Raw genomic sequence first — 24,537 nt, forward strand, 5'->3', positions numbered from 1 at the left:
CAGAAGTCTAAAAGCCTAACTCAATCCTTGTATCAAGGATTTCTGAGTCCAGCTGTCCTTAACCTGGACAGCATATGGTTTAATTAGACACCCTGGCCTGGATGTGGATGGCCCAGGTTAGGGTTGGCTCTCACACTTTCTTGACAATTCTCCACTTTTTTGTGTGTGTGTGTGTATTTCTTGACATGTTTGACAGCGTTGAGAAGAATGAGCAGTGGCTAATAGACCAAGAAGCTTTTCTGACTGTGGTTTGGTGGAGTGCTGGGGTATTACAGTTCACAGTGTGTAACCTCTAGGCTAGATGCTCATAGTTTTAAGTTTTGTGCATTTCTGCCTGTTGCTAGCTGTGCAATCTACACCAGCAGGGCTGTGTATGCCTTTGTGGCAAAGGTGGGACTTACATGGTGAGGGAAGTTATTTTCTGTGGAAGCCTTACCCCAGTTGTGTTAGAAGGTACACAAAGAATGAAGATACCTCTTAAAACAGCTGAATTATGTTCTGGAGGACTTAATCCATGTCTCTGCCACTAAGTTTTTTTTAATGTGAGATGATGGACAAGTCACTTAGAGCAGACCTGTTTCAGGACACTGTTTATCAGATGGGAAGTCATTAATCCAATGGGAATTGTCCTTAAAGATTTGAATTATGATGAGAACACCACTTGAAGTAACAGGTCCCATCTATCATAAGTTTGGCAGCCACAGCTAGAGTCAGTAGTAGCCAGTACATTTTCTGACCAGCTGCTTCACATATTACCATTGGTTTAAAGGTAACAGCTTCTCTTTTTTCTTTTTGTTGATTTTTTTCTTCTTGTTCTTGAAAAATATCCCTTTTGAGGGTAGTACAGAATATGTTCTAATAAATGTGGGAAAAGATTCTGGGGTGGCAGAAGTAATAATTGTAATAATTGTAATAAGAGGCATTCTGGTCTCCTTTTCAGCTTTTTAGGGCCCATAGAGACATTCCTCCTCCTGCTCTCCAGCTGGGAAATCACAAGGTAGTGCAGTGACAGTAGGGTGACTGCCAGAGACCAGAGAAAGTACCAGTCACAGCTGGATGAGGACTTGGAGCAGGAACAAGGAAGTCTAAGGATTAAAGGGGAATGGGAGAGGGAGAATACAAGTTTCAGATTTCTTCATCAATTTAGATTTCTTTCATTTGAAATGTCAAGCTAAAATAAGCAACACTATCCAGAAAGTGAATGCTTCTGAAGAAGTTTGTTGTATTTCTATCTCCTACTAGGACAACTTGTGAGGTGAACTGTGGTGATTTTAGCCCTAGTTAAATCAGTTTCCTAGGTTATAGGAGACATAGGTTCTAGGTTGATCCAGTGAGGTTCTTATACTCCTCAGATAAGAAACTCCAGAAGTGATAATTTGGGACATTTACCTGGTGCAATGGAAATTCTAAATTGCAGTCTAAACTGGGAAGAATGGGATATGAAGCCTTGGTTTTTCACAGGCCTTGTAAGCACCAGGCAATTTCTTTGAGAATTCCCTGAGAAAATGTTCAGGAGAATAATCTTGGTTTTCTTCTGAAGTGTGATTGTATTTCTCTTTATGTGAGCTTCTGATTTGTTTTCAGAAGTGCTTTTATAGATTCTATTAGGAAAAAATGTCATGGGAAAGTTTTTGGTATTTTTTTTATTGACTGGGTGTTTTTCTACTGTACTGCAGATCTTCCCTCCTTTTTTAAACCTGATAAAGGCATAGCTATTTGGGGACATGATACTCTCTGCTCTGTACTGAGAGCAGCAACACACCTTGCAGAATTGTTTTAAGGAGCAGTCTGGAGTGTGCCAATTTCTCTCTTTTCTGCTATTTTGGTAGTGTTTTGTGGAGTGAAGCACATGTATATAAGCTGCAAATGTACATTCCTGTATAGAATAAGCAGGCTGTCTGTGTGAATCAGCTGTTATGGGGGTGGCTGTGGGTAAGACATGAAACAGGCAGTGGAAACTCCTTTGATGGAGACTCAGTAGTCTTCATGCTTTACACCTATGGGGTCTGATGCAAATCCAGTGAGGCCCAGGAAGACTCTCCCTGTCAGATTACAGTTTTGGATTCAGCTTCAGGTGTGTTTGTGAATGTGTGTGTGGGATGTGGCTGGTTTTTGGCTAGTCCAACAGGTGGCTGTGAGAGCAGAGAGGGAATTTGTTTCACTTCTCTGGGTTGGCAAGTGAATTTTATCTAAAGTTTGTCACTTGCATTTATCCAGCCTGCTCACGTTCTAAATAGATTCTGCCCTCAGATTGTAAAGAACAGAATAATAACATTATGTTATGTACTTGAGAGCTAAATTATTTTAAAAGTCTGAAATTAGCAGATGAGGAGGAATTTATTTGCCAAATACATTTCAGAAGCAGCTTGGGAAACCTGTCAGAGCCCATCTTTAAGTGCTTAACTAGTGGCTGTTCAACTTAATAGCTCTGAAGAGTGCTTGCAGTATGAGGGAGACCAAAACAAAATCCCAGAATGCGTGAGATTTTCTTCCAAACAACAAAAAATGCCATCAATTCACAAACCAGATGGTTAAAGAGGAAAACCTGCATCTACAACCACTAACTTCATCTAACATCCTCTATGCTCCAGGCAAAAAAAAAAAACCAACAAAAACCTTGCTCTTTTTTTTGGGCTCTTTATGCTCACTTTCATCCAGCTCTATTAACTTACTGCATAGCTGAACATGACCTTTGCTCTGGTAGTGATGCCGACCTCTACCACACCTTTGTCCTTTTACCGCACAGGTATCTTCACATTTTCCTGTGTGCTATCTTCCATGTGTGGGACAAAGGCCTGGAAAATTCTTTCCAGCCACTAGCCTTCAAATCACTCCTTAAGATGCACTCCATCCCTCACATCTGTGGGGCTTTGCTGGCAGTAGCTGGGCAGAGTGGAAGTTAAATTGTTTTCTAGACAGCCTGAGTGAAAATATGCTCATGTTATTCCTACTGTGGGTCTGCTTTCAAACCCTCTCCTGCTGGGGACCACAAGGCCATGATGCCATTTCAGAAACCATCAGCTGTCATTGGAAACTGACATAGACAGGAGCATCTCTTGGCTCTGCTGGTTGTTGCCTTCCCTCTCCTTCACACCTAGCCATCCCAGTTTGCTTTTAGCCACCGTGCTGCTTCCATCCTTCCTTCATCTGCAAATTCAGATCCTGAACTCAGATGCCTGGCTGAGGGACTAAGGCAGAGTCCACCCTTTCAGGCTTTGTTAGCACATCTTGGCTGTAAGCATCAAAGATCTCTTTTGAGGAGGTGACTTTCTTGCATATGAACCCACAGATCTTAATTCTTCAGAGTGGCAGACAGGCTTCCCTCCTAGTTGACATTACTTTCCCAACTCCATATGGAAGGAGAAGGCATCCTAGCTTCAGACAGGCAATTCTTTGAATTATTTTAGGGTTTTTAATTAATATTGTAGGCTCCAGCATCATGTGGCAGAGAGCCAGTATCAGTCACCTGACAATAGCCTTCACCATGTATCAATGATGAGGGAATTCCTCTCGTAAGCTCCAGAAGCTTCTGTTTCGGGTGAGATTGCTGTTTGCAAAGCATCCTGCAACATTCAGCCTTGCAGGTCTGCTGATTTTTAAATCATATAAACAAAACCCTGTAAAATCCACATAGTCCAAAGACAGTGACTTCTGTTTATACTGTCCAGATCACAGATGCTGAGCATGACTGCATGAGTAGTCCTTTTGTATGATGTTTGACACTTTCTGTGGCTGTCTGCACTGTTTTTTAATATACAGAATCCCTGATTCTCCACTGCCTTGCACCCTGTCTATTCATTCTCACCCCTGTGAAGTGAGGGTAAAACACTATCAAAACAAAATGGTACCATTTTGCATGTTTTCCACTCAGTTTGTTCAGGTGTAAATAACGACAGAAAGAACGGGGCAGAGCAGAACCTGACCCGCAGTCTGTCTCTCAGTGCGTCAGGGGTCTTGAAGTGGGGGGATGACAGAACAAACACAAGCTGTTACCTTGCCATTTTTGCTAATGTTTTAAAACCAGGCAGCTTGTGAGGATGACAGATGCAAAAGTCAGGCAATACTTCGTTCCTGTAGTCGTCACGTGATGTATTCCCCATGAGCAATAGAAGTGTTACCTGTGGTGTGGATGGGTGCTAATGATAGCTGGTATGGAAGCAAGGTTGTCAGTGAGAGTCATCTTTTTGAGTTGTTCAGCTGCTCCACTTACCTTGACTTTTATAAATGTTTGTAAATGGAGAGTGAGCACTTCAAGCTGTGGTAAGCCTGCTGCTTTGTCTCCTGGGCCCTGGACATGAACAGCACTTGTATATTTTTAACTTTTTAATTTTTTTTTTGTCATTGCAGTGACAGAAAACTGTACTCATCCTAACTGACTTTCCATCATCCTCTAATATTGCCTTTACACAGTTTTGCAAGTAAACACCTATGCTTTCTTCCAAAAAAGGGTATCTCTTTTCCATTCCCATCTTTCTTTTTGCACAAATCCCAGCACTGACACCTTCCTTGCTTTCCTGAACAACACATTAGATTATCTTAGACCATTCTGTTTTCACTAGGGCACAGAATTTAAGTATATTTATGATTTGTTTATAAGTTATCACTATCACCCCTTGTTATATGATGTATATAACATTAATCATTAATTCACCATTAATGCAGGAAAAATAATGTGGTATTGCACAAAAAAAAAATCCACCCTCCCTTAAAAAATACCCAAATAATTAAAAAATGTATATAGATAAATACTGGCAAGATCTGTATTGAACAAATGTTGCATGGGCTGTTGTAGTAGATAGGAATAATGAGCAGAAGTTAGAGTCTCTTTGAAACCAGAACAGTAAATATTTTTGCTTATCATCAATTGAAATCTCAGCCTTACCATTGCATTAGCATTTTCACTCATTTTTAGAAACAGAGTGAATTTTCATGACTCATTTGAGTGCTCTTTAACTATTTGTATGCAAATGTGACTCAAACTTTCTCACAGTCACATGCTTCACCCTCTTGTTGGAGTTCAGGCACAAATGAGAGTGGTGGTGTTCTTTTTTCCTTACAAACCATACTAGACAGTCTTGTGCCTTCTCGCATTTGTGATAGCATTTGAAGAAACACTTGTTCCTATAACTTCAGAGTTGCTTTAAAATTGAAAGGCTTAAAAAGAGAAATAAAAGTTGCTATGTATCAAAAGCATTTTGTTAAAATATCGTGTTCTCACATTTAAATACGAGAGGTTAGAAAAAGACCGCATGTTTACTTCTAATTTTCAGAAAAAACATGTAAGTTCTGGCTTAAGAACAAGCATGAGAAAGTTCAGCTGAAAGGTAGACTTAGAATGAAATTGCCATCTCAGCCATAGCTAGAATGAACACAGCTGATGAATAAATATATATTGATTAAAATAAATACAAAGTGTAATGCCAGACATGGACAATGTAGAATGCAGAAAAGCAGTAAACTGAGTAAACATCAGATTAAGGATTAATCTCAACTGTGAGGAGTCAATTCCAATGAGAAAGAGAACTGGGGACTTTTTTTGCCCAAAACCAGTTGAGGTATGTTTCTAACTAGAGGAGAAGCTGCCTGATCCTTTACTGCTTTCCCATTTGAGGCTCATCAGCAACAGCCTGCTGCATATAACATACAGTTCAAAGGCTGCCTGTATTTATGAGTATCTGTGACAAGGTTGTGGGCTTTTGCTGTAGCCCAGCAAATTAATTTGCATTTTTTCTGCTTTTCCAGAATTTACCTTTCTGTTCTCCATAAACATCCATAAGACCATCTGTAGCAACATCCCTTGCACTGTAATCACAGAGGGTCTGTTGTCAGTGGTAGGAAGTATGTTTTTATATTTCCATCTCTCACAAAGTCCAAATGACTAAAATGGAGTCTTGCAGAGTTGCTTGTTCAGGAGCAGGATTTTTTGAGACATATCACAGAATCACAGAATGGGTCAGGTTGGAAGGGATCACAGTGGGTCATCTGTTCCAACCTCCCTGCTCCTGCAGGGTCATCCTAGAGCACGTTGGACAGATTTGTGTCGAGATAGTTCTCAAATATCTCCGGTGAGGGAGACTCCACAGCCTCTCTGGGCAACCTGTTCTGGTCACTTGCACAGGAAGGTTGTTCTTCTTCATATTCAGGTAGAATTTCCTGTACATCTTCCTGCCCATTCCTGCCTGTTGCCTTCTTGTTGCCACCACTGAGGAGAGCCTCCTTCCATCCTCTTGGCACCTCAAATGACACCAACTGTAGTCAGTGAACATCTAATAAGTAAGCTCAGTCTCTAGGGAGAGTTGAACCAGAGTCCCAAACTATGTCTGCCCCTGAGTCAGTTCCATGGCTCAGCAGTCACTGATCACTGACTTAAAAATTGACACTGACAGATAAACATTCAAAGTGTTTCTCTCATTCCAGCAGCTAATTTCCGCCCTATATAACTGTGATTTTTTGCTATACTGTGCCTTTCCGGAGTGGCCTGCACATCCAGCACAGCCCAACTGTGCACCTGCTCCAGTGCTGTGTAACACCCTGCAGATGCTTTGCTTATTGAAACCTTTTGTCTGTTTTTCTGTTTCTGATGTTTCTGCCATCAGTAAGCAGCTCACCACAGGTACCTGGGCTCTGCTGTGACTGTAGTTAATGCAACTAAATAAGCTAAATGCAAATGAACTCAAATGTCTTGTTGACACACCTCTGACTGAACTCAGTGATCAGTTGGTGATCACCTGAAGTTTCTAAACTGACATCAAATTAACAAGTTGCAAAAGCTGTAAACAAACTCTAAAGAAAAGAAAGTAGGAACCTGGGACTTGGTCCAGCTTCAAGTTTCAGACTGATGCATAACCTGCCACTGTGAATTTCACTGCAGGATCAGGTCTTATGAAGGATGCACTCCCTCTTTTCTTAATGCCAACATCATAAGTAGTGCAGGTATATAGATCTCTTAAATTAATAGTTTAACAGATTGTTCCTGCTGCACTTAACAAGCAGTTCAGTATAACAGCCCTGAGCTAAAATATTCGCAAGTTTGTGAACTTCAAAGCAAACTTTGCTTATTTTTAAAGAGTCTTACAAACAACTAAGCACATTTTCTCCCACTTCATCTTAAAAGAAATTATAGAAGAATATATACAGCAGGCCTGAAATTCCTGCCAGTCCTTCATCTTGATTTTCTTGGCATATCAGCAAGGAATCTGGATGCTGAAATTTACTGTTAATGAGTACCTCATTTTATGGATGTGTTCTTTTTCTGTGCCCTAACGTTTATCTGAACTGTTCATGCTCTTATGGAGGGCCAAAAAAGACACCTAGAAGATAAATGCAGAAGTAACCAGTGAAATCTCTTACTACTTTGGTGTTTAATTTTTAGTTTGGGAAGTATGGGTGGTCTTTAGCTGAACTAATTTCTTTATTGATTTATGTATCCGTGGATTATAATCCTACAAATTATCTGCAAGCTTAATTTAAAGAGTTTTATGTAGTTTGTGATGGATTAAATGTAGAGGCAGCAATTACTAGGGAGCTGTTGGTCAATGCAAACAAAAGTGGCAGGTAGTGGTTTGATTTGAAACAATATGCATGAAGTATATACCTGAACACAAGCATGAAGTAGAAAGCAAAAATGTAAAGAAGTGGCATGGATAGCAGCCATTCCAGAATGGAACAGATGAGGGGGAAGCTGAAAGTACTTGTCCAAAAATGAAAAAAAGCCACCAAGCCCCACCAGCAGTACATAGGAAGGATTGAAAATAGTGAGATAAAAATTAGAAATGTTGTCCACTTACTGTTGATTTCCAAGAATCCCTAAGTGACTGTTGTTGGAAGCTGAGGGTAGCTTCCAAGGGAGGTAAAAAGTCAAAGGACCTTTTGAGGGGAGAGTAAAAGAACATGTCTGCCCCTTGAAAGAAAAAGGCAGATATCCACTGGTTTTATCAGAACAGAGTTGAATGCTGTGAACTATGGAGAAAATAAAAAATAAAACAAACCCCAGTGCTTTTATTATGTTGTGGTCCTAAACTTACACATGTAGAGTTAATATGATGTTTTACATTCTGTAAATTGGGTGTTTATACGTAGGAAAATTTTGAGGACTGCAGACTCTGAAATGTCTTTCCTCATTCTTCCACTGGAAACAGCAGCATAGTCTCCTTCATATTTTGGGCTTTTGTGCCTCAAAACCCAGCTACTTCTAGGTGGGGAAATCTGTAGTCTCCTCAGGTGACCTGCCCTGCATACTCTGACCATGCTTTTCTTTCTTACCTCTCAGTTTGAGAAGCAGATCCTTGCTCAGCTGTACTAGTTTCTATCCTGCTTTGTTTGATTTCCTGCACACTGGGATTGAGAGCTCTTGTATGATGAGAAAAATGGCCTTAAAGAGCTGACAGTTCTGTTTAGCCCCTGTGGCCTGTTACTGAGGGGATCTCACTCACTAACTCTTTAAACAGATGGAAGTTCACTCTTGCAAACTTCAGGGTCTTGACTTTGCTCCTCACCAGGCTAGAGTGTGGTCACCACAGCTCAGGCTGCCTCCAATCTTAATTCCTTTTGTGAGCTCATCCACATTGGTAAGTGCCAGGTCCAGTAATACCTCACCTTTGGTTGCCTTGTCTAACATCTAGACCAGGAAGTTTTCCTCTACACACTCCAGGAGTCTCCTGCACTGCTTGCAGCCAGCTGTATTTTCCCAACAGATGTCCAGGTGGTTGAAATCACCCATGAGGATGAGAACTTGCAAGTGTGATGCTTCCTGTATGTGAATCAAAAAAGCCTCATTAACTGGTTTCCCCTGATCAGGTGGCCTAGAGAAGACCCCCATCACCAGGTGTCCTTTGCTGGTCCTGTCCCACATTTTACCCACAAGCTCTCAGCCTGTTCATGGCTGTTGCCCAGTGGCAGCTCTTCACAGTCCATCCCCTCCTTAACATAGGGTGTAAACCTCCTGCTCCTCTTCCCAGCCTGTCTCTTCTGAAACTTGTGGGCCTCAGTTGCCATGCTTCAGTCAAACATGACAACTCATCCCACCATGTTTCTGTGATAGCAATTAGGTTGCAGTTTTCTAATTGCACCATGGTTTCCAACTCATCTTGCTTGTTACTCATGCTTCGTGCATTAGTGTAACTGGGCTGTTGATCTTTGGGAGGAGCCCTCTCCAATTCCTTTGGGATGATTTGTAGGTGTTTCCCTGTTTTAGGGCTGTTGTTTCCTGGTTCCTTACTGACACCTGGTAGAGCATCCCCTTCTGAATCTAGTTTAAAGCCCTGGCTAATAAGTCCCACCAGCTTGCTTCCCAAAACCCTTGTACCCCCTTGGGCAGGTGTGTCCCATCTGCTGTTGACATGCCCAGTCTCACAGGCATGTCCCAGATGATAGAACCCAAATCTCTGGGCATGGCATCAATCTTATGGCAAGTCCTTCACCTTATGCACTATTTTCACTCTGCCTGAGTCTCAATGCCCTGCTGGGGAGATGAAAGAGAACACTACCTGTGCCCCAGATCCTTTCAATATCTTTCTGAGGTACATGAAGTCCCTTCTGATATTTTGGACTCTGTTGCAGCTTCAATTGATCCTACATGAATCCTCAGCTTTTGCCAGGCTTGGAGGCCTCTTTGTAACACCCCAAATGCAGGGCCCTGGGTTGGCAGCAAACCTCTGTGTTAGGGCAGCCTCTTCTGAGTGGCTAGCAAAGCTGTTTTTCATGTTGGAGACTTTTTTCCAGCTCATTAGTGTAACTGGAATTAACTGATTATCTTGCTGCGTCAAATCCCTGAGATGTGGAGTAGATGCTGTTCTATCCAGGGTGGGATGCACTGAACAAGGCTACAAAGGATTCTGCCTTTACAAACTCCTGTGGTTCTTATTCCAACAAAATTATGTTTTCATTTGCTTTCATTTATTACAAATCTAACAAATGTAATTGAAGATTTTTTTCCTGTCTTGTGTAGTGTCACTGAATCAAACAGCCTGTACCCATACAGAAGTTGCAGTGGAAAGCACTATACAGGCATGCAAGAAGGAGCTAGAATTCAGGTTTTCACCTGCAAGTCTTGGCTGAGGAGACAGCTTTACCTCTTTAGTTCCTCTTTATCTTCTGGCAGTTAGAGCAATCAAGAGCAGGGCTGAGCAGCTCTGACCAAGGAATGAATACCATTCTGACCAGGTGTAAGTGTCCCATTTCAAACAAGCAGTCTTTTCCCTCCATCAGCATTACCTTTGGCATACATCTCCACATGTTTACAGGTAAGTGGCAGACAAGGAGATACTACATCAGAATCTCAGAATATTGGGTGTAGTCATTTTGTAAATACATTGTGTGAGCTGTTCAGAGAGATGGTTGGTTGTATACTGGGATGAAAGACTTTCAAGCATGATTGCATTGTTCTTCATAGTAGCCTCTAGGAAGAAGCAAGTGGGGGAGATGCATAATACCTAATAGATAAACAATCCCTTTGCAAATATTGTGGGGGCAATTGCAACACAATGCCATACATCCATGCCCCAGGCTACTTTGAAACAGCTATTTGTGAATAAAGAGGTCTAAAGTGCACTGAATAGTTAAAAAGGTCTTGCCAAGAAAGGATAAGATCAGTTGTCAGTAGGTGTCCAAACACAGAGAATGGCCAATTTCTTTAGCATTTGTCCTCAGAGACATAACAAGCACATCTTCCTCACCAGCACTGGGGATTTGGGTACCCTCCCCCCTCCCTCCACTGCTCTCCAAGGGGCCAGTCAGCACCTCAGCTCTCTGCTGTGTGGGACAGCTTGGCTTTAACCAGCTTGGAAACTGCTGCCTGGAAAGGAAGAGACATACTGTGCTGTGGAGACAGCGTGTGTGATTTCTTGAGGACAGTGATAACATTTCCTCTTCATAACTGCCTGGTGCCAAAAGGAAGCAGAAAACCTTGGTATAAACCATCCTTTTGGTGTGTGAGGTTGCCACAGCAGGATTTACTAATCAGGACTTGAAACTTGCCTGGGCGTTGCTCTCAGTTCCACATTTTTCCTGCAGTTGTTACATCAAGGCCCAGTATCACTTCACAAGATGGAATCCTGTCTGAATTCAGGAGGACCAGAGAGGCCTGTAGGTAGAGTGGTATTTGTCTTTGCTCTATATACCCTGTGTCAGCAGTTAGCATTGTGTTAGGTGCTAGAAACTTTAGTTAACTTGAAAGCCAAAGCATGAACAAATGGAGTAGGCTGACTCTGACTCAGCAGCTGGTTTTCATGGATGGGTAAAACAAATTCATTGTGTAAAGGGTATTCTTTTGCATAATCTACTATAGAAGTTCCATATGTTTTTCTTGTGCAGTGCTTCTTTGCAGATGTTATTTATTCTTCATTTCTTTCTATTTTTATACAAGCAGCAAGGTTTTTTTCCCCCCAATTGCCAGAAGTATTTTAAGGATGTTGTTCATGTTCATCAAGTGCTTCTTTTACTCTTCTTGGGGCTGTTGGCATTCATCCCAGGTCAGGCTTGGATGCACCCTGGGTAATGTTTCTGTGTAACTGTGCTGGTGGAGCTGTCACTGTATTTACAGCTCTCTAGTCCTCTGGAATTACAAGTATAGAAGGGATATCTTCAGACTTGGACCTTTGTATTTTTAAACATCACAGACTTAAAGATGTCAGGATTAAAGACATGTTTGTTTGGCTAATCCCACTAATAATGAGTTAATTCACCTATAAGGAGCATATGTGTTCTACCAGTATTTTTTGTTGCTCCTTTTCTAACTTAGTAACATACATCTGAAGAGTCATGATGGTGCACCCCACTGCAGTAAGCGCAGACAAGGACACTTTTCCCCAGGAACTAATCCAGCACAGATGCTGTCAGTGACTAATGTGGTCTCTGATATCCAGTTGGAGCTCCTGCCATAAAACAACCATTAATTGTCACTCACTGATATAACTGGTTGATGCCAGTTTTGGCAGAGTGTGACAGTCACTGTTTCAGTAGAATGAACACTAAGCTCTAGGATCTGAGTGGTGGCTGAATGACATTCACAAGATACGAAAAAGAACTTTGCAATGACACTAGCTGGGCCAGGCCAGTGTCCAGCTGCCCAGGTGTTGTGCCTCTGAAAGCAGAAATAGGAAATGTTGTTTAGGGAGACCATACTAGCCTGGCCACTTTCTGCAACTCTTTCTTCTTCACTTCCCTCCCACACCTGGAATAGTTGTGTTAAGGATGTTAGACTGTAGCCCTGCTTATGGACTCATGGTCCATCAAGTTATATAATTTTTTAAATGATCCTACATCTGCAGTTTCCCTTCTCACCCTTTTGCATCAGCAGGCTCCAGAAGTTCAGTAGATGCTTTGTAAAGAAGTGCTTTTGCCTCTTTTAAATCAATCACTTACTGATTTCATCAAGTGACCCCTCCTTGTAAAACTGCAAAAGTTGCCAAAGACTTCTGCTTTTTGATTCTAGAAACTTTACTTACATTCCCTCTCTCTGCTATCTCCTCATCAGATTTGAGCTCTAATCTTTTTCAGTCACTTATTTCTTCTTATAGCAACTCTGCCTCTTTGATTGTTTTAGTTGTCCTTGTCTGCACATGCAGTAACTCTACCATCTCTGCCTCGAGGTGCTGGGACCAGCACCATGAAGAGAAGTCAGAAGGGATACCACAGACAGTTTCTCTAAGAAGAGCCTTTAGTCACTTGTCCCATGCACCCCACTGTCAGTTTGCAAGCCATACTGCTTCCCTCTGGCTGGGGCACTTGGATGGATGTTATCCTGGGGTGCAGAAGGGGAACTGTGTGTGCTTTATCTTTCTGCAGCTTTTTGCTTTCCAATCCAAAAAATGCCAAAATTTACCAGGACAGAGTGTTAACTCATACAAGAACAATAAAAAAAGTCAGCATACATGCAGACCAGAAGTGAAACATATATTGACAGACCATCTCAAAAGCTTACACTAACTGTAAGTAACAGACTAATCTCTTCAGTCAGCACATGACAAACATTGGACACACAAACACATCTGTAATGATACCCATTTTATAGATCATATTTGTTCAAGTACATTATTACTACACAAAAGACATAGTTTTCCAATAAAGCTACCTTGTGTTTTCATATCAAGGCAGTATCTACATATTTATTGCAGAATTAAACTTTCTTGTATTTATTCCTTAAAAAATCTTAAAACATTGTAGTTAAAGCAAAGCTCACACATCTGATGAACTGAAGGACACTTTTAGAACATAGTTGCCTGTAATACAAACTATCTTTAACGATTTTTTGTATTGATGGATACTATTTTGTGGTTAAACAATTTTTCATTCTGGAATATTTCTGAAGTCACTTCGTAATAGAAATAAAAAAAATAAAGTTCATCTTGTATATCAATAGTTTGGACAGCTCTATCTGCAGAAAAATAAATATAGTAGATAAAAATTAAAAGGGGACAAAGCAATCTGAGCTGGGAAGAGTGTAAGTTTATTTCCTTGGTTGTGTAGGAGTCTTGTTAACCAGTACGTAATGCACAGTCATGTAATAAAACATGCTAGACATTAAAAGGCAAAAACCCAGTTCACAGATGTTGTAATGTTATGAGATAATTTTAGGGAGTGAATGGGGTGAAAAGGCTGGATTTGTTAGAGAGGAAAATACCTATGGAGGCCTTTTCTGTGAGCAATACCATGACTTCATTACCATGTCAATTCTGGGAAAAGGCTCTGATTTAACACAGCAGTTGGCTGGATCCATATGGAGCTGATGAACCTCTGAATGAATAGTGAATGGAAAAACTGCTGGAATCTGCCTTCAGCTTTGTTCCCAGGATGACCAATGTAAAAGGCCTAAGAGCAATACTGCACAGATGGTGTAAAGAGGTAAGAAATCTGCAGGGTTTAGTTTACGTTTTCTTATTCTACACTGTTTGGGGTTTTATTTTTTTAACCATGTTTCAGTAACTCCAACTCTATTTGCTTAAATGTCTTCACTCACAAAAATGTAAGAAAAAGAAAAGCTTTTGGGAAATGAAATTAATTAAAAAAACATATGTAGCAGTAAACATTTACATAAAAATACAATTTAAAATGTTGAATTTTGTATGGTATAGAAGTAATTGAAAGTATAATTATGAAATCTTAAAAAAAAAAAAAGATAGTTAAAAGTTTAACAAAGAACTTTGGAATTACTTGTTCAATTCACCCTATGTTGTGGGAATATGCAGATGTTCACATTTACACAGTCATGTATGTCCACTAGGGTTACATGCTTTTATAGTCTGAAGCATCATCACAAGTGCCAATACAGTAAATCAAAAGACTCTCTGGCATTATCTAGTTTCCTTTCTGGCTTTAAAAGTTAGAACAGATGTCACAAGAGAGGACAAAATGGATTTTACCCACCGAGAGAAGCTTTTCTTGCCATCATTAATAGGAGGCTCCTTGAAATGCTAATGTACACAGTTTGTGTTGCCGGGTTTGCATAGAGATGGTGGGAAACAGCTCTGATCCCAACAAAACCTTTTGTTATTAATCAAGAAAATCTGCTCTTCTGAAACAGCAAAGCACTAAAATGGTGTGGCTACTTGCAATGCAGAGATCTCTATAGCAATCTCCAATGAACAAAAATGTAATAAAAACTGTTCATCAGTTCTACGAGATACAGCACATGTAGCAATTTATTTGCAGTGATTTTGCATACACCTTCGACTTTCCATTGTCAGTTCAGCAGGGGTATTTACAGTGGAAAGATTACATAGTTTCTGTATTTTTTCCAAATCTCCTCTCTTTAAAAATCTTGTTTCATTTCATAGGAAATCTAAAAAAACAAGCTTGAGGCAGGAAGAACTTCGAAAAGCAAGCTTTTCTTCTTGGAAATAATCTATCACAGAGCATGAGTTTCTGTTCAATTCGATGTTAATACTATGTAAGATATTTTTACGTCATTAGAATATAGGAGTATAAGATCTTGTGAACATGTTTTGAGTACAAACATACCCTGCAATGTTAGGACTAGTATGTTCTTCCTGTTGCAAATGTCATTTAATAATTTTTAGTAATCTTTAAGAGAGATTCAGACCCTGACATTGATTTGTGACTTATGACCTCTTAAGAAATATTAGTGCACTTAAATCAGCAAGTACTGACTGCTGTCAAACATTCAGTGCCTTGTATAGGATGCCTCAGCAAAAGCCTTCTTCCCCAAAAATATTTGGGGTATGAATAAAAGCAAAAAAACTAAGGAAAGCCTGAATTAAAATATAAATTATTTGCCTGGCATTACTTATTTCTGAAATCTCTGACCCAATCTCTGATCAGAGTTACATTAAATTCCCCATCAATTTTTTGTATGCCAGTTCCACAACACATTAATGTGTCTTTTCACAGGTTCATTGTGCTGAATGTTCCATATACGGGTACAAGAGAATGAATTAGGGATGAAGCATTAGCTCAGAGTTTAAGTCTCTTCTAATTTCTTTATCTTTGTGTATCTAAAGTGGATACTTATATTTTGCATTGCCATAGATTATTGCACTTCTTTCTTTTTTCTTTTTTTTTTTTTTTTAATTTAATTTTACTTTTTTTTATGGCAATAAGCAGATAGTAAAAGTAAACAAAAATACCATGTTATAATTCATGCAAGGTGTTTGAGATGTTTGTTGTGTAGGTATGGGATAAAACAGCATACATAGTAAATTTTAAAATGGCAATGTCTATTTGTTCATAACTTTGTCTGATACAAATTTGCTACAGCCAACCAGAAATAAAGTAGTGGGGTAAGAGGAGATAACTTATGTGAAAAAAACTGAGTGAAACATCACGAATTCCATCACTGAGTCTCTGTTTCAGCAGTAGGAAACAGGGAAAAACAAAGCTGTAGGAACGATTTGGATGTCACAAGTGCCTTGGGCATTGTAAGAGGTCTAAATGAAATGACCAGGGCTATCTCTGGGTACTTCCTAAAAAAGGATTATCTGTTCTCTAAGTTTTGATGTTTAGAGTTTTTCCCAGTCTCCATTTTCCTTTCAACTTTACAATTAAACCCCTGATTTCATGAAAGCTGCATTTCAAAGGGGCCCCAAGTGCAGGGTGCAGCCCTGTGCCAAAGGGTCTCCACCACCTGTGCTGCTGTGAGCACAAGACCTCTCTGCTCCTGTGAATGTGCCCAGGTTGAGCCATATGAGGCTGCACTGAAAATCCCAGTTTTCATCCAAAATAACAAGCAACCACAACAAAAAATCCTACTGGACATGCTTAGAGGGACCTGATAAGGCTTTTGGCAGGGACTAATGACTTTGACCTCACTGTCCAATCCCTTAGTGTAGAGCTAAGGATGAAGGCTGTTTTTCAAAAATCTTGATTAGGAGGGCTGAGCTATCTTGTGTAAACAAAATACCCTACAGCCCCCTTGTCTTAAGAGTACTGATAAAGTAAAGGCATTTGAACAGAAAAATACTGAAGGAATATTGTCCTATGTAAGACTGTTATCTACCTGTAAAGTTTCAGTGATTCAGAAAAGGAGTTGTTTTGTTTTTTGTTTTTTTTCAGAAGTGTTATACTTAAAACACTATCAAAACTTTGCAGAATTTCAAATAAATAGATTTCAACCAGGCTGGAAATATACAGTCTAAATTTTGTTGCTAAGTTATGAGTTAAGATGTTGTATGGTAGCCTGAAATATGTCCATTAAAGGGTTTTCAGAAAAACTGTTTTTTAAACCAGTTTAAATTTTTATGGACACTCAACTGTGAAGATTTTCATCAAGGATTAAATGTTAACTGACTACTTCCCTGTATAGTCCCTACCAAATTTTGTTCTCACTTCCTCTGGTCCTGAGTATCGTCACTGGATTTGAAGAGGTTATTCTAAATTTGTCCCAGTGTAACAGACCAAAATTTAGCTTTAAGAGCCTCTTGGAGGAGCATTGCCTTCTGTTGGTGTGTTTATCGATTTTTGGCTGAGAATCTGGAATAGGTGAGCAGTCCAATTCAGGTGTGAACACTTTCTCTACACTGCCTTGTAGTGAAATCTCCTTTTCTTGTTTTTTTTTACACTGAAAAATTGGTGTGAATGGATATAAAATCAGATCTCTTCAGTTGTGCCTTTGGTAACATTTTATGGCCAGCTGAAATAGACAAAGTACAAGTGCAAGAAGTGAAGTCCCACTTTCCACATGGGAATTGCTGTTCCTGGCGGTAAGTGTTTATAAGATCAAATTCCTTTTTGTGGGTAAAAATAATACTTTTAAAAGTCTGAAAAAGAAATTATTTATGGATAGATCTTCAGATGTTTCTAAAACTAAGCAAGTATTTATGATATGAAGGCCTTCAGGCTTTCAAGTACTGTATATGGGCAAACAGCAAAAAACGGTCAATATTTTTGTATATTTAAATTGGTCCCCAAGTCACTTTGAGTCTTATTTCTGTTTTCTCTGTGTCTTTTTCTTTAAACTTCCATAGTCAGGTAGCACCCTGCAAACTGCATTGATTCCAACACCTAGGATAGCCTTATAAACCCTGCGGACATTAAACTACTGGAAAACAGATTGGGTTGGTAAAAATAAGTGTGCATGTTCTCACAGAACCTGAGAAAATCACACCTTTACTTTGTTAAAAAAATCTGTTTGTGCCACTCCAGTAATCACTTCATAACTGGTGGGAGAGCAGAACATATGTCTCAGAAGTGGTGGTATATAAAAGCCTCTACCTCTAATCCTATTTTCTTTACCAGGAAAAAAAAAAAAAAAAGCAACAAAAAACCCCAACCTTTTCAGTATGTCATCTGTAAAATCGATGCCAAGGGCTTCTGCTTTAAAATGCTAAGACATTTTGTGGTGATTTCTGTGAAACTCGTTGGTTAATCCTTTTGCAGTTTTATTAGCAAGCAGAGTCCTGAAGAAGTAAAGCAGTGTCACGAAGGGTGTTGTGAATGGCTTTTGTAGCCCTGCTACAGCTAAGGAATCCCGTGTGCCTGCTGTTCCCAGAGCATTTCTTGGTTAGTTGTTTATGAGGGCTGAACCCTTTTCAAGTTTACCTTTGGGACTCTGTGCCAGTGCAGTAAATATTAGGTAACAGGATATTTACAGAGGGGTCATTTCCATAGAGAATGGATGGGACCTGAACATTGATCTGCTGGACATGGGAGGGGAAAAAGAAAGAGGTTTATTTCTTTCAGAGTGTTGGTTGTTAAATGGTCATTGGCACAAATGCTGTAATGTGTAGCAAGGCTACTGCTTGAAATAAATGTCAAGAAGCAATCCCAGTCTAGGGCTACAAGTATAAAGAGGAGATGATGGCAGTTTAATATGTATTCTACAGGACAAATGTATCCCACTTTAACACTGTTGAAACCAGCGTGGTGACAGGTTGTGCCTGGGAGGCCTTGGTCCAGCAGTGTCCAAATTAAATGTGAAAATGCAAATTAGCTGCTGACATTAGACACAGGGGTCTCAGGAAGGTTGTTTTTGTCAGGATTCAATTGCTCTTTCATCTTCCTTACAAACTCCTTCCTTCTCCTCCCTTCTCCCATCTTGCTAATCAGCGAGGTCAGAGGATTGGAGATCCTGCCAAGCCCGTGCTAAGCCCCAGGGCCGTTCACTGATCAGCAGGTTCCCCAAATTGCTTCTTTTGTTCCCAGCCATGACCTCATCCTTCTGCTGGTTTCATGGAGGCTAAGCCAGGCTGTACATCTCCTCTGAAAGGCAGCACCTGCCGTGGTATCTTGTCCTTGGCACCGTGCGGCTTCAGGTGTGACTTGGATGGATAAATGAAGGAGTCACTTGCACTGTAAACCACATCGCAAACTTTTTATCTTCTTTCCAGCTCCAGACCTGGGTTCTTTGCTATAAGACAACAAACAGTCCAAATTCAAAACTTACCTTTAAAATTATGCTCTGTTAAATAAATAAATCTCTTTGAGTTGATACAGGGCACATAACATAATGCACAGTGGGGGTTAATGGATGTATATTATGTGGAAATGAAAGCATGCACATTGCTGTGTGTATTCATCATTTCTAGGCAGTTATTTATTCAGGTAAATAAGATTTTGCTAAGCAGCACTCAGCTATCCTTAACCTTTATTAATTAAAATGATACTTGGTGTGGTACAATTTCTTAGAATCAAGCCAAAATAACATCAAAAAGAGTAGGATGTCAGGAGGATTATAGCATTTACATTCTGGTGATGATTATATATTCTAGATGACAAATCAGATTGCATTATAAAATTCTAAATTAAGAAAATATTGTACCTAGTTCTATAAGTCATTATTTTAAAGCAGATCTGGTTGAAAAATAGTGGCTGTTTTGCTTCGGAATAGCTGTTATGCAGCCTTGCACTCTAATATTTTCTGCTTCTTTCACTTTGCCTTTGTTCTTATTTGGAGCAAAAGAAATAAGTCACCAATTTCTGCACACATTGTATATAAAGAGTACTTATTCATATTTATCAGAGCATCATACAGCCCTTTTTCTACCTCTCCCTTCTTTTCAGGTAAATTCTTTTTAAGCAGTTCATTCCTGTTTTCTCTTGGTGATTTGCAGTGCCTTGCAAATTCTCATTAAATGCTAGCAAATGACATTAAAAAAAAAGAGTAAAGCAGAGCTGTTTGTCTTGCTGTGTCTTTAAATCTGACCTTTATTGTTTAAGTTGCATTTGAAAAAAAAAGTGTCAAGTTGTTGAAAGATGAGTGCACTCCATTATACTGTGCTCAAAGCACTGGGAAAATCCCATTGAGGCAGGAACACCAGCCAGTGTTTACAATGCTACATTTTAAATGCATATTGGAAAAACAACGATAACAACATGAATATCCTGCATCTAAGTTTTCTATCGTTAAGAAAGCATAATTACACCAAATGTCAGTATTTCTTTTCAAGACCAACCTACTTCTCCAGTGGTTGCAATGAATCATGTTGTGGCTTGAGAAGGGAAATCCTCTCTGGCTGTGCTCTGGTGCTCCTGGGTCACTCCAGGCACGTGTGTCCAGGCATGGACATGGCTGGAAGAGAGGCTTTGAAGGAATGCACCTACCAACTCTTGTCTCACCTCTTCTGTGTTTCCTCTGACTCATGCCCTTGTTTTGAGGTGGATTTCTTCTCTGCTCCCCACCTAGTAGATATATTCAGAAATTCAAACATATAGAAATATATAGAGATACATGCTTATTTTTCTTTACTTCAGGCTTCTTGGTGAAGGGAAAAGTTACTTCATAGGAGTTGGATACCGGGCTTGCAGTCAAAGCCAGTCAGGCCTGCAATAGTGGTGGTGGTACTGGAAAAAGATGTTATTTTCCTGGGGGAGAGGGAAAATTAGAAACAAGAGCATCTCAAATGAGAGCAAGCTTGGTGTGCAGGAAAACTTGGAACTTTTCTAAAAGGCATGCTGAGTCAACTGGAAACCAAGTTACTATAGTCTAGAGCTTATTTGAATGACATTTGTGAATAGATTTTTTCCATTAATTGTTGAATAAATGACTCATAAATATATTTGCCCCTCTTTGACGAGCTTCATGTATGGCTGAATACTCTTTTCCAAATAAATTATTCATAAATTTTGAGCAACCATCGAGTAATTTATTCAAAATATTTTTTTCATTATACATTCCTCTATCCCATGGACTGTGAGTGAAAATCTGACTGTGTTAAAGATAGTGAAAACATTCTAAATGATTTGACCAATGCCAGGACTTCACCCAATTCAAAGTGTTTTCAGAACTAAGAGTTACATTTACTTATGGAACTTTGGTTTAAATATTAGTGGTACACCTACCTGTGATTTTTTCAATGTGTAGAGAAAAATGAGCAGGAATTACTTTAGGTTTTATTAATCTAATTAATTTAAATTAAAATTTTACTCTGGATATGTGTATGTACAGTCAAATTGTTGCTTTTTTTTTTTTTTATTTCCACAACACGGTATTTCCTGTCATCTGAAGTCCCATTTTATGATGAGTGAAATCACTACAACAATTGTCGAAAAGGTCTTAGGTCCTGGCTGGTTTCCAGTTTTAATAAAACTATTCAGGTGTACATCAGTTTTTGTTTTGTTTTGGGTTCTTTTTTCTGTTATTTTTTTGGTTTTTCTTTTGTTTGTTTTTTTTTATAATTGCAGTAATCTTTGAAAGTGTTCAGACTTTGGGTTGGGTTTAACTGTTCTAGTCATTGACCAGATAAAAATTGTTAGGATATTTCCAAAATTCTGGAAATGTGCTTTATTTTATTGTGAATTTATTCTCATTTTACTACTAGTTTTGGTGATTATAATACTCCAGTCCTAATTCTCCCTGGAAATATGACGTGAGTCTTCACTTCCTGTCTTAAATTTGTATTGTGTAACTTCATGCAATTAAGGCATGGCTGGCATTATGCCATTGTTCGTGGGTGAAATTATTCCTATGTAAATACTTCATTTTGTACTGTTAATTGGCAAATGGTATAGAGTGCTTTGGGATCCATCTGGAGAAAAGTTACTGCATATGCTTATGATCGTTATTACTGTGTTATCTTGTTCCTTTAAGATACACAACTGCTTTATTATTTGCTGAGCTCCAGGAGAGTACTTGGTACTGTACAGATATGCAAGGGGATGCTACTGCCCATGGAGCTCACAACAGACTTGGCTGAGTGAGACAATAGGTATTGAGCTGTGTGAAATACACAGGTTCAATATCCACATTTCTTATTAACAAAGATTTTAAAATGTCTCGGTAGTATCATGATTAAGATACTTTGTGGGAGAAATGCACTGCAAGTGAATGACAAAAGAGGAGAAAAGTAACTTGGTGGATAACAAAATAGAGAGCAAAGCCTAAAAGAGAGGGGCAGAGAGATGAGAACAGGAGTAGGATTCACATGGGGCAATTCAGAGATAGCTTGGAAGGAGGAAAGAGAGGTTGGGAAATTTGTGCTCTTTGGCAGATATGATAGAGGGAGGGAAGGGTGTAGTAGAGGGAGATAAGCTGGTAGAGAACAAAGCAAAGCAGTGATTTTAGTGCTGTGATTTGTATTGGGGAATGTGGGTTGCATAATGGGAAAATGAGGACTGCTGATATCTGGGGATGGAGAAAAGGAGAGGTGAAGATGAGTTGCTGAAGAATAAAACTGAGTTGTAGTTTTGAGAGTCTGTGTAACAAAGAAGACTGGATAACTTTTTTGAGAAAAGAGATCTGTTTGAGATAAAGAAAATTCAGAGGTTGATGGTGTGATATTGTAGGAACAGATTTCACTGAAATTTCACTGAAAGAGGAGGAATTGAGATAAAAGACTGGGTTTAGATGTGGGTGACTTAAAATGTGGCAACCATTTCAGAAGTTGCCAATTTATTAATTAACTAATTTATTAATTGGCTTTAAACTCACTCAGACATTTCTCTAAAGCTGGAAGATTCAGCTAGGCCTTTTCCTCAGAGGTAAAGTAGGAAAAATCCACTGAAAATTTATTGTTTAAATATTTTGATGGAAAATAGTTTTGTTTTCCTCTGTTGCTCAAAGATGTTGCTATAACTGAAGGCCCTGACCAATAAAGCATTGAGGAATCTGTGTCTTTGGAAGCACATATGCTAAGAAGGCATCATACAAGTAAGATACCAAACCAGATCTTGATAGAACTGAGAACCATTTCTATCTTTCTTCAGGTGTTTGCAGGGGTTTTGGACAAGTCAGCATTTCTGTGTCATTTCTTTGTACTTAAGGGACATAACAGCTTTTTTTCTGTTCATCATTCTGTTCATTCATCTGATTACTGTGTTGGTATCTTTCTATCCTTATTGCCAAGAAATGGATCAAAGGGAGACTGTATTCCAACTGGATACCTCAGAGAGATGCCTATGTTGTATAGGGTTAGTTCATGTTTTAATATGTCTGTGCAACACAAAGTATAAACAGAAATGCAGAATATTGTATTTCACAACTCTAATTTAACTTCTCTTCATTGCCTGCCTATGGAGTTGGGTCTGAAAGCTCTGGATTATGTGTGCTCTGAAGGAATGCTGTTCTCTTGAACTTTGAGACTGCGCTGGTTATGATCCCTAAGTTAGCCATATACAGGTTGAATATGATCCCACATCAAAACAAAAATGATGCTGATATAGCATGGTAATCTGAAGATTCAAAATTAGAGAGACAGGCTATTGAAATTATTATCAGATGTAATGTCTGAAATACCTCCACTTTTCTCTAGGGGGAAAAAGGGTTGGCAGTGCAGTTGCATGGTATCAGTTGTCAAACAACCTTTTAGGAGAAACTGCTGTAAAAAGTTTTTTCTGATGTGAAGGCCCACACGTGAGACATTTTTATAAATACAGAAGAAAACATTCATCTTAGCAATAAACTGTATCTTGTGTAAGTAGGTTATGTAGATTGATGTGGAAGGCTCAAACAAAAAAAGAGAAAAACTATTTAAAGTTTGCAGTTAAGGTCACTCAGTATTAACTTGATTAATGGTCGTTTTTTCAGGTATTAGATCATTTTGTGCTAATTTAGTACAGTGCCTGCCTAATAACAATCAATATCAATTGACAATCAGTGATTTCCTGCTTCCAACTGCACTTAGTGTCAATATTGCACATGGTGCCACTCAACACAAATGATTTGTTTGTTAAGCACTTAGCTTGCATAGATAGATAGATAGGTCTGGTTTCATCAGGGTAGACTCTGAGAAGCTATTGAATTGTACATGACTTGGTTCAGTGCAACAGTCTCAGTCCAAATGAAGATGCCATTCTGCTAGACTGAGCGTCCCCACACCTGACCCATGACTCACTGGATCAATCAGAACAATCCTGAAAGGTTGTTTTACTCATTAATAAATGAATTAAATATTTGAAACTCAAATCTAATTATTTCATTCTGTGCTTGAGGAATATCAAGTTCCTTACTGAAAATTTAACTGTCAAAAATACGACAGAGATGCTGGTAAAAGGAAGGCTTGGAAATATTTTTCATTACTATTTTTTCTTGTGATACTTTGCTGTTTTACTTCCAGACCATTTCTTTTTCTGGGAGATGAACCAAAATGGCTGACAAAATCATAGGCACAAGGCACACATGAGGTGGCATTCTGGGCTGGAAAACCATCTCTCAGTGCTGCAGAGTACATCATCCCTCTTTCCATATGTCTTTGCTTACTAGTGAGGATGAGTAGGTGTTGCAGTAGGAGGCACTACCTGAATCATCTGAGGGAGTAATAAATTGCCTGGGGAGGCGGTCACCCATCATCTTGTCTGCAGGTAGACAGGTACCCTGCCTTGGAAGTGCTCAGGTGGCTCTGTATTGAGAAATGCATTTCTTTTGTCTGGCTTTGTTTTCAATTTCCAAACTCCCCCTCCTAGATGATTATACTGCCTTTAGGAGATCTCTTTGTTAGTCTCAAGTGAGACAGATGCTCTGGCTTGAGCTGGTAATAGTGCTGTTTGGGGGCTGACAAGCTGGGTGAATTTGCAGTGTGGTTGTATACATCCTCTTCAGTCACCAGTGCTGTGTGTTTAACTTCTCAATATGTTCCATCTGTGGTAGCTAACAGGGGTATGGAATTTATGACTGCTAAGACTATAACATACCACAATACAGGAGTGCCTCTT

General features: G+C 39.3%; 2 long non-coding RNA genes across 2 annotated transcripts in view; one reads left to right on the forward strand and one right to left on the reverse strand.

The window, feature by feature from the left end:
- The window catches only part of LOC111925932 (uncharacterized), a 215,878-nt gene that overhangs the window by 14,173 nt on the left and 177,168 nt on the right, over positions 1–24,537 (forward strand). The gene's annotated exons all lie outside the window — the stretch shown is intronic.
- Positions 1,434–9,228, reverse strand: LOC147654633 (uncharacterized). Its single transcript, XR_015282777.1, has 4 exons — positions 8,861–9,228; positions 8,596–8,749; positions 7,816–7,866; positions 1,434–6,234 (listed from the first exon to the last, which is right to left on the reverse strand). It is a non-coding gene; the product is annotated as an uncharacterized LOC147654633 (long non-coding RNA).

Source organism: Cyanistes caeruleus, chromosome 2, assembly GCF_971803275.1.
Source record: "Cyanistes caeruleus chromosome 2, bCyaCae1.hap1.1, whole genome shotgun sequence".
Lineage (NCBI taxonomy): Eukaryota > Metazoa > Chordata > Aves > Passeriformes > Paridae > Cyanistes > Cyanistes caeruleus.